This window comes from Quercus robur, chromosome 10, assembly GCF_932294415.1.
Source record: "Quercus robur chromosome 10, dhQueRobu3.1, whole genome shotgun sequence".
In the NCBI taxonomy this organism is placed as follows: Eukaryota; Viridiplantae; Streptophyta; class Magnoliopsida; order Fagales; family Fagaceae; genus Quercus; species Quercus robur.
Genome location: NC_065543.1, coordinates 7008423 through 7022700, shown reverse-complemented (window position 1 = coordinate 7022700; position 14278 = coordinate 7008423). Strand labels below are relative to the sequence as shown.

The window sequence follows — 14278 nt, the reverse complement described above, 5'->3', positions numbered from 1 at the left end:
GTTCGGGTGCGGTGACATAGCCATTTTTGAAAAAGTAGATTGCGGGTGCCTCAATATACGTTATTAATAAATTACTAAAGGGTAAACTGCGTATTTGGTCCCTATCCTATACACCATATTTCAATTTAGTCCTTAACCTTTTAATTGTGTCAATTCGGTCCTTAACATTTCAGTACCGTGTTAATTTAGTCCTTACTGTTAATTTTTGGATGAAAATTGATGACACGTCTAATGGCCAAAATAAAAAATTAGCTTTCATTGATGTGACAATACAATAAAATTTTATTTTGGTCATTTGACATGTCATCAATTTTCATTCAAGATATAACAATAGGGACTTAATTGACATGACACTGAAAGGTTAGGGACCAAATTAACACAATTAAAAGATTAAGGACCAAATTGAAATATGTTGTAAAGGATGAGGACCAAATATGTTGTTTACCCATTATTAAATATATTTTCATATAAGGGTAAACATACAAATAGTTTGACAAATATATAATAACTAAATAAGAAATTAACTCAAGTCTCAACATTACAGTTTATATAAAAAAATTTTAAAAAAATATATGAGCAATAAAGCATGTGAGAGTATGATGGAGGGTGAGAATGAAAGAAAGATACCTTTGCCCTTCCACCGGTGAGCTTGGGTTAGTGAGCTTGAGACTGAGGTTGAGACCAAGATTGAGACTGAGAGATGCAGAGATTGCGACCGAGAGATGAAGAGTGAGCTTGGTCAGTGAGCCAAAAGAGAGATGAAGGGAATTTGAGTGAGTGAGTGTGAGAGCCGTGTGTTAGAGAGAGAGAGAGAGAGAGAGGGGAGACGGAGAATGAGAGTACGAGAGAAACAGAGAGTTTGAGATAAGGCCTTACATTGTGTTTGGTTAGGGTGAATTTAGGGAGGATGGAAAACATAGGGAGGAAAATAGGGTGGAAAACAGTATTTTCTACTATTTGGCAAAAGAAGGAAAATGGGGAGGAAGGAAAACCCATGAGAAAATTTTCTCTCCCAGGCCCACAAAATTCATCCTCTCAAATCGGGAGGAAAATGCTGCAGAGAAAAGTGCGCTCACAGCACTTATAAGAAAATACCTCGTTCTGGAATCAAGTAAAAAAAAAGAAGAGAGAGAGCGCTGGAGAAAAAAAAAAAAAAGAGAGAATGAGAGCTGCACTTGGAACGTTCTTGAATGAGGAAGACAAAGAAAATAAAAGAAGGGGGATAGAGATAAGGACAACGTGTGTGGAGGAGAAAAAGAAGAAAAAAAGAAAAGAAAAGAAAAACATATGGATGAAATGAAGGCTGAGAAAGGAGAAATAATATAATGAATAAAAAATCCTAATTGAGAAATGTTACCATAATATTTTCACAATAAATTTTAAGAAACAGATTGTTATTAGTTAATATTGGTGAGTAAAAAAATAATTTCAGTGGTGGGTTCAAATTAGAACTAGTAATAACAACTTTCCACATAAATTTTGTTGTGATAGTATTGCGAAAAATGTTGTGGATGTAACATTTTCATTAAAAAATATAATTGTTGGTAAATTTTATATTATTTAATGAGTACAAATAAATCTATTTCTTATCTATTATGTAACAATGGTATAATAGTCAATTTATATAAACTACATTTTCTATCCTCCCAATTTTCTTTTCAACCAAACAAAAGAGTTTTCCACCTTCCTACTTTTCCATCCCTCCAACCAAACACACACGAGGAAAACTAAATATTTTCTATCCTCCCACTTTTCCAACCTCCCACTAATTTTTCATCCTCCCACTTTTCCACTCCTCCAACCAAATAGACTCTTAGGGTCTTTTTCTTTAAACTAGCTTCAAAACGGTGAGTTTTGCTGAATTTTTTCACTTTTTTTTAACACATATTTTCGTCCATTTCGGCCTGTATCAGTCTGTTTCGGCCCAAATCGGAAAGGAAAATAAAAAAAGAAAAAGAAAAAAGAAAGACTCGCCACGCCCTTTTTTCAAAATTTTCTGTGATCATGGGAACTTATTGGGTGCCATGCCCATGAACGTTGGTGCTAACATGTTACATGCCTTGCCTTTTTGGGATTTTGAGGGCATGTCGGTTCTACTGTAATATTTATCTGTTTTCAAATTCACAAAAATAGAGTACACATTGACTATTAAATATTTTTTTTGAAGAGCCCAGGTCTTTTAGAAAATCAAACCATGCTTCTTTTATTCCTAGTAAAGATACATATATTTTTTTTAATAGCAAAACAAGTCCATTTATTTTCTGCTTTGTTTCCCGACTTGTAATTTATACAAGTCCACAATTTGGTTCCCAAATCTATATTGGTATCAATTTAGTCTTTTAGTTTAAATTAAACAATATTCAACGTTATAGTTTCACATGTTTTTCAGTTTGATCCTTTGTTAGATTGCGGAGGATTCATTTAACCAATGTGTTATAATCTTAAGTGAAGCGTCTTTGTTTAAGTGGATTGTGAACTTTCCTAATTTTCCTAATTGATTGTTTATGGTTTCCTGGTATTGATTTTTGCAGGCATGGATGAAATCTTTAACCTCAAAGCAGAGAAATTTTGTGAGTTTTCAACAAGTCATAAAGGACTCCTGCAATTCTTTTTTTTTTTTTTTTTTTTTTTTTCCTGTTTGGGAATCTAGGGTGTATGTTTTGCCCTTATCAAGTGGCCATTTGAATTATTTTTTTTACCAATATCAATGGTGGTCCTATGTGTAAGTAATCAAATCCAATTAAAAAATGTTTGTCCATGGAAGCTAGTTGTTTTCATGGAGCAGCTTCAATCGCTGTAATTTGGGCTTCAATCCTATCCCTTTTCTACAAGTAAAATTCATAATCATCAATAAAAAAGAAGTGGTACATGGAAGACATGCACATAGTTCTTCTTGCATTATGCAGCCCACATCTCAATAGTATATGACAAAGTGCTTCTTGCACGAAACTCTCAAAGCTAGATGACAGCCATAAGAATAACAGAAAATGAGGAGTGTACAAAATATGTAAAATTAATTCACTGAGTTCAAAAACAATAGGGTGAATTTTACTTTTGGATGATTTTGGTGGTTCTTTTTAACCAAAAATAAATAAATTATAAGCAAAGAGGTTTCAATAGATGAGACTAAGAGACTTTGAATTTTGCACGTGATCCATAGATTATCCCTCTATGCGATCATCTTCATTTTTTATTTTTATAATTCAATACTTGGAGGTGGGAGCAATGGCGGAGCCAGAAAGTTTTCTTTAGGGGGGCCACGATTAACCTAAGCTATATATATATATATATATATATATATATATATATCCATTATAACTTGTATCCAAGTATATCATTATCATTTATATGTAAAATGCTTTGAAGAATTCTTTTTATATTTTATGTATTTATTTCAATTTTTTTTTTTATATGTATAAAAGAAAACTATGTCATTGTATATTATGTACTCTATGATTTATAAGTTACCCGAATAATAAGTGAAACACAATTTTTTTTAACAATTTGTTGACAGCCAAAGATTGTAATCAAATCAATTATAATTTATAGATATGTGATTAAAATGATTGAAAATTACATAGAATAAGGAACAAAAAAGCATTACACTTGAAAAGATATCATTACATTCTACACACCATAAAATTAAAAAACACTAATGCTATTTATAACCTAATATGTATATATATGTATATATATATATATATATATTGTCACTCTTGACATATATTATGAGAGGATTACTACTTAATTATTTGTTTATTATGCTTACACTAGAAAGTATTTAGACATTTAATAACAAACTGGGGGGCCAAGTTGTATTTTCTCAAGGAGCTACTTGTAAATATAATTACATCACATAGTAAAATATATAATTTTCAAAATGTTTGGGGGGGCCTTGCCCCCCTCTAGTCCCTTTGATCCTCCGCTACTAGGTGGGAGGATTCGAACTTTGAACGTTTCTATTGAAAACACTAGGAAATATCAATTGAATACTACAAGGCTCTTGGCAATATACAATCATCTTTAACATCTACAGTATTTTAACTTGCTTTTGATTCTTTAAAAAAAAAAAAATGCATCTAATTTGCATGTAGCAGTCAATATTGAAGAGGTGATTACTAATGGTAACTAAAGGTTAACCATCAATTGCCTTTAGGTCTTAAGGACAGTTAGAGGGTTAGCTGAGGTCTACTCAGACACCTATGATTAAACATTCTTAAATCATTTTCCCCAAGCCTTGAATATAAAACCAAATAGAGAGCAATAAATTTAAAAATAAAAAATAGGGCCTCCATCATCTCACAAAAATATTAGCAACAAGCTTAATATTGGCTAGCAATCATTATGCTTCTGTTGGTTTTGAGTAGAATTTGAGTAATAATATAAGTACAACGCAAAGAGTTAGCTCATTCTATTGCAATTGCACATAATAGGTAAAAAAAAAAAAAATTATAAGAGGTTTGCTAACAAGTGTAGACTGTAGAGTATGTTTCTGCTACATAAACACTATGGCAATTTTTCCCTTCTTTAATCTGATATGGTGATTATTGATTTCTAAGCACAGTGCGGCAGCCATAATATGGAGTAAACAAAAGTTTTAACTGAAGTTGAATTCAATTTTGATGGCTGGACTGGCATTGAATTCTTTAATTACAATAAGTCTGTAGCATTAAATTAACTATAAAAACTTGGTATTTTCGTAGAATTGTGCATCTGAAATGGGCTTATCCATATTCTTTCCATTTCTCGACTATTGGTACAAATAGGACCAACATTTTGTTTATTTATTCATTTCTCAACGGAAAGACTCATCATTCAGAAACATCAGGGAATCTGTGGTGAAGTATGACTTTTAAATTGGACGTGTTTAGATATGAAATTAATATGAGTTGGTATCCCTGTACCGAAGAATATCGTATATTCCGTTCCCAATCTGAAATTTGAAAATTTCTTTTTTCTACTTTGTAAATTGTGATATTCTCTTCGTATTATATTTTTAAGTGGTACTACACTCATATTTCTTATACAGCACTCCTATATTTATCTATTTAAAAGTAATCCATTATACAGAGTTTTAACACATCAACATACAGAGAATTTGATTCTCAATCTTAACAATAGTAATCAAATTTGCATGAAATTTCCAAAACATTAATCTCCAAATTTTCCTAATTAATCCCCACCCAGTCATACTTTTATATGTTTGGACCCCAAATATTTTTTCTGGTGTGCATACCTGAGTCATGTCAATAAACATTGATCAAGATGCGCTAGAAAACAACTTTGGATTCAATGAAGCTTTGAATTATAAGAAAGACCATGAGTTGTGTTAAGTTCCAAAATGTTCAATATACAAATTGCATATAATTGATCGTATTTTTTACAATATATATATGTAAAACCGAAACTTCTAAAACTCTCACAATTTTCCACGTCATCATTTTAATTTATAAAAAAGTTTTAATTTTAAAATGGCTTTTAAGCACATTTTTTTGTCTCATTTATAACATGCATATTTGAGCCAAAAATCAACATATCATCCACATAGGGGTTAATAATAACATGTAAATTATTCCAAGATTTAGAATAAATACATTTATCACATTCATTTGATTTATAACCGTTCTCAACCATGTAGGAATCAAACTTTTCATGCTACTGTTTAGGTTCTTGTTTTAAGCCATATAGGGATTTATTTAGCTTACATACCTTGCTATCTTGTCCAGACTCTACAAAATCTTCGGGTTGATCCATATAAATCTCTTTCTCTAGGTCCCCATTTAGAAAAACAATTTTTACATCCATTTGAAGAATTTTCAAATAAAAAATTGCAGCAATAGCAATTAACAATCTAATAGATGTAATTGTTGTTACCAGAGAAAAAGTAACAAAGAAATCAAAATCAACTTTTTGTTTAAAGCCTTTTGCAACAAGACCAGCTTTAAACTTATCTATTGATCCATCCATTTCTAAGGACCCATTTACAACCTATGGTCTACCAACCAAGTGGAAGATCTACTAATTTCCAAGTTCTATTAGGAATTAGAGATTCCATCTCATTATTTACAGTCTCTTTCCAAAATATAGCATTAGGTGATGTTAAAGCTTCTTTTAAATTTTGGGGATTTTCCTCAATGTTAAAAATATAATAATCAGGACCAAAATCCTTTTCAACTCTAGCTCTTTTACTCCTTTTAGGTTCCATTTCAAAATTTTATTGGTTTTGTAAATGAGAAGTAGAAGAACTAGGTTGTGACAAAATATTTTCTTCACCCTCCACTATTTTTCAATTTAAAAGGAATTTTTTTTTAATGAAAAATTGCATCACTAGATTCAAAGTTTTTTTTTCAAGATCAAAAAAATCTATAGGCTGTACTATTAATCACATAACCAAGAAAAGCACAAGTTGTAGCTCTTATACCTGATTTAGGTATTTTAGGGTCAATAAGCCCTACATAAGCAAGACAACCCCATACTTTCAAATATCCCAAATTTGGCTTATATCATTTTCACATCTCAAAATGTGTGGTATGTGACTTTTTATGTGGCACCCTATTCAAAACATGACATGCTATTAAAATAGCTTCACTCCAAAAGTGTAAAGGTGCACTAGATTCAATCAATATGGCATTTGTTAATTCAATTAGAGTTCTATTTTTTCTTTCAGCTACACCTTTAGAACTAGGTGAATATGGTGTAGCAGTTTCAAGTATATTTCCTAAAGACTGAACGAATGAGTTGAATGTACTTGATTCATACTCACGGCCGCTATCACTTCTTATTCTTTTTATTTTTCTACCCAATTGATTTTCAATTTCTTTTAAAAAATCTTGAAATTTTTCAAAAGAATCACTTTTAATTTTCAACAAATAAACGATTGTATATTTTGAGAAATCATCAATAAAAGTGATAATATATTTATTTCCTCCCCGAGTTAAAATTCCATCAAATTCACATAATATAGGAGTGAATTAACTCAATCAATTCGGTATTTCTTACAACACTTTTATGAGGCCTTTTTGTAATCTTAGCTTGACTACAAGTTTTGCATTTTTTAAAATATTTTGACAATCTTGAAATTAATTCTAAACTGCTCATGATTTCCACATATCTATTATTTATATAACACAAACGAGCATGCCAAAAATAATAGAAGAAAACATATAAACTGAACTGGTAGATGCTTTATTATTCTCAATATTTAACTTAAACATTCCATCACAAGCATAACCCTTGCCCACAAATAATCTCTTTTTAGTGATTACATAATTATCAAATTCCATAGTTTGCTTGAAGCTAGGCTTGTTAAGCAAAAAGCTTGACATCAAATTTTTTCTCATGGACGAAGTGTGAAGTACATCTTTCAATGTTATCACACATCTAGAAGTGAATTTTAAATCGACCTCACCACTCCAAGAATCTTGGTTTTGCTAGAGTCACCAAGCATAATTGTTTTTTTTTTTTTCTTCAAAGGGAGTGTATAACTTGAATCAATCTTTGTCATAATAGACATGCCTATTAGCACGAGAATCTGCCCACCACCCTTTAACATATTGCACCATATTGATATTTGTAATTATAGCTACTATAGGCTCCTCAGTTACGTTAGCCTATGGAACAGATTCACGTTTCCGATATTTACAAAATCAAGCAATATGCCCATTCTTGCCACAGACAAAACAGGATCTATTAAGTTGATCTTGTGAAAGGGGGTCTTTGGTTCTTATTGTTATTTTTATTCAGATTTCCCCTTCCTTGAGGTCTATTATTATTTTTGAAAACTCTCTTTTTAGGCTTTAATTGACCATTTCTAGGAAAATGATTTTCGGACATATTATTATTGGTTGAAATAAGGTTTACCTTTGTGGTGGAATTACCATTACTCTCTTGTGTCATGAGTGCATCTTGTCCTTTAGCCTCCTCCTCCACACAGATGCGTGTGATCAAAGTATCCAAGGATGTCTCTTTTTGTATGTGCCGCAAAGTTTTTTGGAACTCCATCCAAGATTGTGGTAGTTTTTCAACTATGCAAGCTATCACCAGATTATCTCCAATCAATATGCCTTTGGATCTCAATTCTGCCACGATCATTTTGAAGTCTTGTGCTTGATCCATTACCAATTTTCCATCCACCATTTGGTAACGGAAAAATCTATTAGCAACATACTTCTTTGCACCAGCCTCCTCGGTATCATACTTGTTTTGTAAAGCTTTCCATATTTTCTTGACAAAATTATAAGTTGTACCATAATATTCATAAAAATGATCGACAAGATAATTCAAAAGATAAGAGCAACAATTGTATTAATCTATTTTCTCTTGATGGAAACAAAATTCTTCCTCACTCATCTTATCGGCAGAAACCTTTGAAGGATTCTTATCAGTGAGGATGTAGGCGACTTTGGGAAGACTCAAATAGAAGAGGTCATTTCCTTTCCACCTCTTGAAGTGGGCTCCCTTAAAGCAAAAGGGCTTGTTTAGATCTCTAACAGTCGCATTTGGCTTCTCTTGTGTAGGCTCCATGTGATGAATCTTCTCAAAATTGTTGGTGCAAACACAATAATAATGGAAATAACACAAAGAGAAACTAAATAATATGTTTGAATATTATTAATTTGAGATTAGAAAAATACACAACACTATTTGGACTGATGCTCGACACTTGCTCTCTTTAAGTAGATTCAAGCTCTTGGTTGGCTAAACTTTGTAACTGGTGCAGACCTTCTCTGACTTGTCTCTCCTTGGATCTCACGAATTTACTACTAATTTTCATTTTTGATACCTCATTCTTATGTACGTATCTAGCCCAATATCTGAATCAATACGTATTAGGCGACTTTGAGAAGACTCAAATAGAAGAGGACTTTTCCTTTCCACCTCTTGAGGTGGGCTCCCTTAAAACAAAATGGCTTGTTTAGATCTCTAATTGTCGCATTAGGCTTCTCTTGTGTAGGCTTTATGTGATGAATCTCCTCAAAATTGTTTGTGCAAACACAATAATAATGGAAATAACACAAAGAGAAACTAAATAATGCGTCTGAATATTATTAATTTGAGATTAGAAAAATACACAACACTATTTGGACTAAAGTCTGACACTTGCTCTTTTTAAGGAGATTCAAACCTTTAATTGTCTAAACTTTGTAACTGGTGCAGACCTTCTCTGACTTTTTTCTCCTTGAGTCTCACGAATTTACTACCTATTTTCATTTTTGACACCTCCTCTCTTCACCTCCTCTTTATGCACGTATATAATCCAATATCTGAATCAATATGTATTAGCTCATTAATCACCATAATTAAAAGGAATAAAATAATCTCTCTCCTTCTCAATGTGATATTAAACATTTTTATTAACTTCTCATCTTTTATATTAACTCCCTATCTTTACATTTATGTTGTAATAAAAATCAATTTTAATTATATAATATTAAAATGCTTCAAAATTATCTATTACTTATTCATGACCCAACACTCGCAATTTGCCAGACAATTGTGGTAAAAGTATTGTTATATGTGGTCCTAAAATTTTTGATAATGTAATCGTACGAGAGAGAGAGAGAGAGAGAGAATATCATAGGCCGTTCATTGAAAAACAGTGCAACGTGCGTCGGACCTGCAGGTTTTGTTTTTTTGGTAGACTTGCTTGTTGACTCTATAATGCGTGGAACTTTCTTCCTTTCAAACAGCTAGACTCACTAGCATCACGCACTATAGAGCTGCACAGTGCTTCAAAGGAGGAGAACCAGAAAGCCCAGCAGACTCACAGGTAATCTTAAATTTGCTATTATTCACATGCAATGCATACATCAACAAAAGTCACTACCGTTTATACATGTGTTCTCAGGACACGAATATCTTGCATTATTTACTTTTACTTTACAGGAAAGTTCAACATTTGGCTTGGAGCTTAATTTTGGAGGATTGTTACACACTAGTGTTGTAGCAAGATGTTTCATTTTTTGTGCTTTTAGATAATCAGTAAAGCTATTTTACTTCAAGAGTTTGTCATTTTGAGATGGCTTCATGAAATTAGTCCATCATATATAATAACTTTGGTTCGAAACTTCTTCTCTGGAAAAAGAACTTCTTAATGATTGATATCAAATCATTTCTTTTTTTTGGTTTCTCTGGCTACAGTCAAGGTTGATTACAACCAAAATTTCAGTGACAATAGTTGTCGATGATGCTAGCGGATTTAAGATTTTATTTACAAATTTTGTTCTTCAAACTAATGTTTGCTATCAATTTGGTCAACTTGGTTCCTGATGTCCGTATTTGTTGCCACTTTTCTGTCCAAATCTATCAATCTTTCTGGACTAAATGTTAGATGACAAGAGTTGAATGTTTCAGAGAAATATTTCAGGAGATAAGATTGCTTACCGGAGGGGATAGGAGCGGCACCCGTGGCCTAAAGTTGGGCCAAGGTCCAGAGATCTCGTTTTTGGGCCTAGGCTTGTAGCCTTACATGTACTGCGACCGTCACCACCTTAACCCGACAGAGTTGAGGTGGACTGACCGTCTCTCCTTGGGTTTGGCTAAAAAGACGATTGTTCTTCCTGTCAAAAATTCCCATAAGAGAAGTCAACATGTTCTGGATATCTGGTCACCGGTGATTAAATCAGGGCTGAAAATTAAACCGCCCAACCCAGTCGACCGAACCAATAAAGTGCGGTCAGTTACTGTCAGTTCGACAAAATGGGCAGTCAAGTGAGCGAAAGTTTTTCTATTTTAAGGAGAAAAAAAAAAAAAAAAAAAAAACATAAACAAAAAACTTTGGCACAATATTGAGGAAATTTGCAATTTAACTAGATTCTTGAAACATTTTAGTTAGTAATTAAGAATGCTTTTGAAACTGTTTTGTAAATTAACATCTCGAGTCTCAAGAACTCAAATTTGGTGACAAAACTCAAGCTTTTAAGACTCGAGTTCCAATGCTGGCGTAGAACAATTTTTCCATGTAAAACTCGAGTCGGAGAGACTCGAGTTCCATAAAAGTAGATTTGAAGAAGAAGAAGAAGAAGAAGAGAAGAAGATTTGGAGAATAAACCTGAATCTAAAGAAGAAGATCTAGAGAAGATGAAGAAGATTTGGAGACGAAGAATGCAAGAGATGGAGAACTCTGGAGAAGAAGAAGAACCTGAACTTGAAGAAGATGGAGAGCTCAGGAACTTGAGCCTTAAAGACTCGGTTCCACGAGGATTTTTTATTCCACATCAGCTTACCACCACTTGCAACTCGATTCTTAGAGACTCAAGTTCTACATTGAACTCGAGTTTTAGAGTCTCAAAATGCTAGTTTGCTAAATATTTTTGCAAACTTGACAACTAACTAAAATGTTCCAAAAAAAAAAAAAGCTAAATGTAAAAAAAATCCCACAATATTTCCCTAACAATTTTATGACAAAAAGTTGGTTGTAAGGAAAGTAAAAAAATATGTGACAAGTTATAGTTTGTGGAGAATAAAATAGAACAAAAAAAAGTGAGAAAATAATTTGCATTCCTCATCGAACTCACCATTAGGGCTGTCCACCCACTCCTCCTCCCTCCCCCCCCCCCCCTAAGAATTGACCGCAATCGAACCGACTTCTCTGGTGGTTGACCACCTAACCTCAGAAATAGATGCCAACAAGTTGGTTGGCAGTTTAATTGCCTAAAAGTAGAGGGTGTTCAATTTCGATTGGCCCATCAGTTAAAGTATTCAAGAACCACGCAACCCAACATGCTTGGATCGAGTGAGAGGTTTACCCATATTCTAAGCTTAATTGACCCGTGCTCACCCCTAAAGTAACCTATACTTAGTTGGCAAATCAAGGAAGGCTATATGAGTGACAACCTTTGCATTGCAGCTCCTTAGGGAACAACAATACTAAGGGGGTGTTTGGATTTCTTGTTTCGATAACTCATAACTCTGTTTCCATCACTCATTACTCAAAAATGGTGGGACCCATAGCTGAGAAGTCTGTTTGGTTTTTGTTTTCAGTAGTTTCCAGTACTCAATTCTCTGATTTTTGAGTGATGAGTTATGGAAATTGAAAACACATTTTAGGTGTTTTCAGATTCTATAACTCTGTTTTCAATGGCATTTCCGTAATTAAAACTACATAGTGGGTTCTATGGTCAAAGTCAGCCACAGTTTTCGACCTTTTTTTTTTTTTTTTTTTTTTTTTTTTTTCTTTTTCCTTTCACACTAGGTGGCTTCTTCTTCTTCCTTTTTTTTCTTTTCCCTTTCACGCTGCGTGCCTGTGTATTGGTCTTCTTCATTAAGGTTTTTTTTTTTTTTTTTTTTTTTTTTTTTTTTTTTTTTTTTTTTTTTTTTTTTTCCATTGGGTTCGATGAGTTTGGGTTTCTGGTTTTTTTTTTCCTTCTTCTTTCACTGGGTTCAGGTTTCTGAGTTTTTTTTTCTTCATCTTCTTTCACTGGGTTTAGGTTTCTGGGCTTTTTTTTTTTTTTTTTTCACTGGTATATGCTTTCTGGGTTTTTTTTTTCTTCTTCTTTCATTGGGTTCGAGTTTTTGGGGTTTTTTTTTTTCTTCTTCTTCTTCTTTTTCTTTCATTGGGTTCGGTGAGTTTGGTGCTTTTTTTTTTTTTTCACTGGATTCGGTGATTTTGGGTACTGGGGGTTGAAGGAAAAGAAAAAGAGAAAGAAAAAAAGTAAAAACTGCACCAAGTTATAGGTATGGGGCCCACAAATAGTTGAAAATTTTGAGTGATGGTGTCAAACAGACTTCGTGTAGGGAGTTGGGGTATTTTAAGTGATGAGTGACGAAAATTGAGTGAGGAGTGATGAAAAAAAAAAAAAAAAAAAAAAAAAAAAAAAAAATCCAAACAGGGCCTAACTTATCCCCTTATTCGGTTGACTGGATAGTTTACTAAAAGAAATTCTCCATTCCATGGCGAACACCTCACAAAACCACCCAATGAAATCTATAAATTACCACCCCGTTATCAAAGTAATCAAGGGAAAAAGATAGATCAAGAGAAGAAGTATAGTAAACGACAGTAGTATAGTGTTAAGTCTCTAAACTATGGGTCGTTTGCATTGTATTTAAGTAAGATTAAATTAACATGTGTTGTGCACGTGTGCATTGTGTAACCAACTCAGAATAAGCGGGAAAGTTAGTTAGTTTGTTAGCTTAATTTTCGCTTAGTTTGTTTTGATTAGTTTTGATCCCCTATTTGTATATATATGATGCAGAGACTTTGTATTCTAATTCATTCAGTTAATCAATCGGATTTTCATCAATTCTACTATGGTATCAGAACACTGCTCTTAAGGTTTAACCTAGAGTTTTTTAGTTGCAGAAAGACCTCCCTAGAATTTCACAAGGAGAAAGTTCTGTGAGTGACTACTTTACTCATCTCTTAATTCTTTGGAATGAGATTCAATTTCAATCCTTTTCCATGTTGCACTTGTGCTAAGTGCGCTTGCAATGTGAATGAGAAAATAGATGTTCTTTAACATAGAGAGTCAGTTATGCAGCTTCTCATGGACGCAATGACTCTTTCTCAAATCCGAGGGCAAGTCTTGCTTATGGATCCAATTCCACCTCTCAATATAGTCTATTCCTTGTTGATTCAAGAGGAAAGCAAAGATCAATTGGCCATGGAAAAGGAAGTGGACCTTTTGTTGAATCTATACTCTTGCAGCAAGGTCTAAGAATACAGGGACATATTTAGGTACAAAGAACTACAAGAAAGGTAAAGAGAGGAGTCATTGTGGTTTGCTGGTCCCACTGTGGACAAGTGCTACAAGATCTGACATAAAGTCCAGGCCAAGAAATGCCACGGCTAACCAAGTATCAAGCCTACATCTGAGATCAGATTCCACTTCTGGTTCAAATCAGAATCAATTTGCAAATCAGTTTCCTCAATTTCCATTCACACTAGAACAATGTCGAAAGCTTCTTGCTATGATTGGAGGTCATGATCCTCAATCAACTCCCATAGTTATGGCTAACAATGTTTCCTTTCCTTCACATCAGCCTACTCCTATGGCAAATAATCATTTTATGTCCCAAACCTCTTTTGATCTTAAAAATTTCATCTTTGCTGCTAAAGTTGTGAATAGAACAACTTTTGGATGTTAAACTAGGGTTTTAGACACAAGTGCAAGTGATTATATTGTATGTTCTGTGACTTTACAACATTCCGTTACCTCTATTACTCATTGTTTTGTTGAATTACCTAATGGAGAATCAACTCAATTCACACACATAGGCTTAGTTCATCTTTCTACCCATTTGACTCTAGAACATGTATTATGTGTTCCTTCTTTCT

General features: G+C 33.2%; 1 protein-coding gene across 1 annotated transcript in view; it reads left to right on the top strand.

The window, feature by feature from the left end:
- Positions 1-9675: 9675 nt before the first annotated feature.
- Positions 9676-14278, top strand: part of LOC126703787 (probable disease resistance protein At4g14610) — a 46965-nt gene continuing 42362 nt past the window's right edge. The window contains exon 1 of the mRNA XM_050402858.1: positions 9676-9769. The gene's annotated coding sequence lies outside the window, so the exon portion shown is untranslated. The remainder of the gene's footprint in view (positions 9770-14278) is intronic.